Source organism: Capsicum annuum, chromosome 5 (genome assembly GCF_002878395.1).
Source record: "Capsicum annuum cultivar UCD-10X-F1 chromosome 5, UCD10Xv1.1, whole genome shotgun sequence".
Taxonomy (NCBI): Eukaryota; Viridiplantae; Streptophyta; class Magnoliopsida; order Solanales; family Solanaceae; genus Capsicum; species Capsicum annuum.
In genome coordinates this window covers 175,944,243-175,949,209 of record NC_061115.1, presented here as the reverse complement: position 1 = coordinate 175,949,209, position 4,967 = coordinate 175,944,243, and the positions used below count along the sequence as shown (strand labels likewise).

The window sequence follows — 4,967 nt, the reverse complement described above, 5'->3', positions numbered from 1 at the left end:
GTGGTGAGACGAGATTTAACAGGTTCAAAGCGGTTTCAAAATCAAGCTGCAACAATTTGGATAATAATGAAGATTTTTGTCGAACTACATGTGGAGAACAAGTTTCAACCATATTTTCAACACTCCTGCTGCTGCATCTTTAAAAATAAAAATAAAATATTACTTTTAAACCAATTTTTAATCATAATATTTTAAATCTTATTTTTAACCATGGCAAGCAGCAGTTATGAAGATTATATCAAGAACGAAGTTCATGCACGTGATATGAAGAGAAGACGGATCAAGTGAAGAAAATCAAGCCAAAAAGGGGAGATTTGTTAGGGTTTTTGCCGTGATTTTCTTACTATATTTAAGTTTATTTTTTCTTAGAAGGAAAATAAAAGTTACCATAATTACTTTTACTTTTACTTTTCCTGAAAGAAAAAAATATAATTTTTTTCCATATTTGGCTAACCTTTTTTTTTTCTTGGAGGAAAGATTTTGGACATCTATAAATAGAAGACCCCCATCTCATACCATAACACAAAAACATTCGCAATGTACTCTTTTAAGAGTTTCGTTTAGGGGAGATTTTCTCTCTTATTAGTTTTATGTTCTTAATATTAAGTTTTATTTGTAGGCCAATTCGTCAAATCATATAATAAAATTATGTTTTTATCGTCAAATCATATAATAAAATTATGTTTTTAGTATTTTTTTTCGTTGTCATCTTATTTATCGTCTCATAGTTTGTAACTAATAGCTTCCGCATGACGCCCTTTCGATTTCGAACCCAACAAAAGTTTGGTGAATGGGTACGGGTCTGTGTTGATGTTTGGGATGTAATGGAAGAGAATGACCCTAAGAAGTTTGATAGTGGAAGTGTTTGCTTTAGGAAACTGTACAATGACCACTATTCATTATCGATCGTAGGATTGTTCGAAGATCGTGGATTGGATGTTGGTGATGAAATTGGGCTATATTGAGATCCTAGGTCTTCAAGTTTTATGTTCAAATTACTTTCTCAGGTTCACTCATAGAGAAAGGTCCAAGAATTTAGGATAAAAAATAGCACATACCATAATCCTTTTGTTAGTAGTACACTTTAATATAATTGTAATAGCGAAACATCTACTGATTTCCAATTGTAAAAAAAGTGGGAATATCAGCACTATGGAGTATGATGATTCTTGAAGTTCCCAATTTAGTCTACGTAATTCCCTTTTTGTTAGTATTTAAAATAAGCATCTGCCTGATAGAAGATTAGTAGCTAATTTCAATACAGCTGCACCGCAAGAGTCACAAGCTTTAGAAGAAGCTAATAAAAGAGCACGTAAATAAAAAGAATATCCAATCTATTCTAATATAGACGCAAGTATATCATTACTAAAATTCACTTCCAAAATCTTCTATGGTCACATTATATATCTAAGCCAACTCGGAAGAAGTAAATAAAAATACTTGTCTTAAGAAAGTTTAATTTTGTTGTCTAACAGTACATTACCACAACGGAAGAAAAGAAACAGATGGAAGAACTGGCATAAATTTCGGAGGATCACTCCATCATGTGAAGCCTCGATAGATTTTGAATTTTGATATTCTGGCCAGCCTTTATATGTGTGCTCTACATAGAAGATACTCACAGCAAATGCCTGGAGATAAGGATCTAATATGGCCCTTATTTCACACACAAATTCAGGCTTGTCTTCTCTCATCATATGTGCAACATATTCCTTAATCATAAGGGATGAATCTTTAAGTTGATGGCTTTAATATAGCGAGATAGTCTTTAGTGAAGCAATATCTCCAGAACTGTTCAGGACGTCCTTAAGCCTATCACACCATTCTATTTGTAATTCCTTGATTACAAGAAAAGATTCTTCTCTGTTAACCCGTCATCCAGAAAAAGGCACCTTATCCAGTGTTAGAAATTTGAGATTCTCGAAGGTGACTTCTTCCATGTTAAATTCCCCTCTCTGGACTACAACGTGTGATAGACTCAGGTTTTGAAGGTTGGGCAGTCTCGTAATTCCTGAGAGTGAATCAGATAGATAACATTCTTCAACTCCAAATTTCTTAAGCTCGAAAGGAAGTGAAATTAAGTTGACAGTACGAAGCACAATGAAAAAATGCAGAAACTTGTTCAAGTTCATTAATGATATCAAATCTTGGAAAATAGATCTGCTCTATCGAGAAATCCCTTGGTTCTTTAATGCAAGGCTCCAAAGATTGGGAGACCTTTGAAAATATCCTTTGCATCTTCCAAACAGAAAAGGTTAAGCTGATATAGTCTTCTTTCAAGAATGACCAATGGAGGGATTTCGCATGCGTCATAATTTTTAAGCATATCGAATAAACAAGCAAACCTATTTCATTCAGCAGAGAACCTGTTTATCTTATGTCAACATTTTAAGAAGCCTCAAGTGTCTTAGGTGATAGTTATAGGAAAGATTGCTTTCCCTTATATATTGCCAACCTTGTAAAGCTTCAAAGAAAGGAGGTGTTTAACAAAAGGGTTTTTCTTTTCTAAACAAAACTGTCATCTAAGTGATCAAATTGAATGATCAATCCACTTGTCATCAAATTTAAAAAAAAAATAAAGACAGAGAACTTGAACTTATCAAGTGTTGGAGCTCTAGAACTCCAGATTGCAACCAATCTAGCCAAGAAAAACCTAGAATTCCTATAGTCGAAAAGAGAGAAAAGAAACTTTATTCATTGGAAAAATATCTAAGATGATTTCTAAAAACATCCCTGTGTCTTTATATACATATGAAATATATATAGAAATATAAAAAACTAATTACATTGGGTCGGGTACGTGTGTGTCATTGGGCTTGGACTGTCGGGCTTGGGCTAACACCCCCCTAAGCCGGAGGGTGTAAAAATGCCCAGCTTGTGAAGAAAGGAGTGATGCAATGGCCCAGCCAAAGGCTTAGTAAGAATATCCACCATTTGATCACCACATGAAACATGATGCAAATAAATAACATTGGCAAGAAGGCAATCTCGAACAAAATGACAGTCGATCTCAATATGCTTCGTACATCCATGGAAAATCAAATTTTTGGCAATGTACAAAGCAGCCTGGCTGTCATAAAATATAGGAATGTGAGAGGTAAAGGATAAACGTATATCAGAAAAGAGACGAGTAAGCCAAACTACCTCAACAACAACTTTGCATAAAGAGCGATACTCAGCCTCAGCTGAGGAAAAAGCAATGATGGGTTGTTTCTTTCTCTTTCAAGAGATAGGACAGTCACTAAAAGTGATAAAGAAACCAGTAACAGATCGTCTGGACTGATGGAAGGCAGCCCAATCAGAATCAGCATAAGCTAAAATAGACATAGAGGGGGAGAAGGATAAAAATATACCCAGATCTGGGCATTCAGTAGATACCTCAAGACATATAAACCAACGCTCATATGCGGGACACAAGGATACTAAAGGAATTGACTCAGATATTGCACAACAAAGGAAATATTTAGTTTAGTGTGTTGAAGAAAATTAAGTTTCCCACTGAAACGCCTGTAAATAAAAGGATCAAGCAAAAGATCACCCATGTTAACAGTTAACTTAACAGAAGGATCCAAAGGAGAAGCCACATAATTGTAATTGGAACAATGAAATTTTTCCACGAGATCAGAAGCAAACTTATGTTGATACATGAGATAACGAATCATAAGAAACGATCTCCAACCCCATAAAATAATGTACCAAACCCAAATCCTTATTCTTGAATAGAGTGTCAAGAAAAAATTTTAGATTGGTCATTTTAGAAATAACAGACCCAACAAGTAGAATATCATCTATATAAACAACCAAGACAGTCAAAGAATCACCATATGACTTAGTAAAGAGGGAGTAGTAAATTTTTCTGACAATGTAGCCTCGAGATAACAGAGCTTCAAACAATTTGGAAAACCATTGTCCGAAAGCCTATTTGAGGCCATACAAAACTTCCTGAGTTTACAAACAAGAGGAGTTGCACAAGAGGAGGTAGAAGTTACTTCAAGACTAGGAGGAACCTTTATATAAACATCATCGCGGAGATCCCCATTCAAAAAGGAACTGTTGACATCCAATTGGAAAATAGTCCAATGAAACTTAGATACTAAATGAGACCCCAAATTGTCAGAAGGGTGTATATAAAATAGGGGAGTTAGGAAAATCATAAATTCTTCGAATCCCTAACTAACAATGGTGCTATTAGAACTCATAACTACAATTAGCTAAAAATACTCAGCTAAACCACACAAAAGATGTCAAAAATAGAGAAATACACAAAACTAGAAGCACACAAGTAATAAAACCAAAACTTCTACTGAAAATAGTGAGAAAACCCAATTGAAGACAATAGGAATGGATTACCACCCTTCTTCATTACCTGAAGAAGTAAGGACTTCATTTATACTCCTTCTAATGAGAAAATAGAAAGAAAACAACCATGAGTGACTGAAAAAATATCTGAAAGCTTTCATAGGTAGTATCAAAAAGAGAGAGGACATTATGAGGATGATAGATCTCTGCTCTGATACCATGTTGGAGCTCTAGAACTCTAGATCGCAACCAATCTAGCCAAGAAAAACCCTAGAATTCGTATAGTCAAAGAGAGAGAAAAGAAACTATATTCATTAGAAAAATATCAGTTGATTTCTAGAAACATCCCTATGTCTTTATATACATATGAGAAATATACAGAAATATAAAAGACTAATTACATTGGGCTGGGTATGTATATGTCATTGGGCTTGGACTCTACCGGGATTGGGTTCTCTTCAAGTCAAATACCTATTTTTCCTTTTTAACTTTTATCGAACAAAAGTCATGCACAAGATCATAAATTTGGTAACTCGGGTGCCTGCAACCTGCATCTTACTATATTCTACAAGTGATGAGTGCTGGTTGTGGATAGTGTTAGACCAAGATTCCTAATATTTTCTAGCTTCTTTTCTGGTTTCCTGCAAATTATCATATATTAGTTGAAA

At 34.5% G+C, this 4,967-nt stretch overlaps 1 long non-coding RNA gene across 1 annotated transcript; it reads right to left on the bottom strand.

The window, feature by feature from the left end:
* Window positions 1-2,392: 2,392 nt before the first annotated feature.
* Window positions 2,393-4,642, bottom strand: LOC107870944. The gene is made up of 2 exons (XR_007056053.1): window positions 3,145-4,642; window positions 2,393-3,070 (listed from the first exon to the last, which is right to left on the bottom strand). It is a non-coding gene; the product is annotated as an uncharacterized LOC107870944 (long non-coding RNA).
* Window positions 4,643-4,967: the final 325 nt, after the last annotated feature.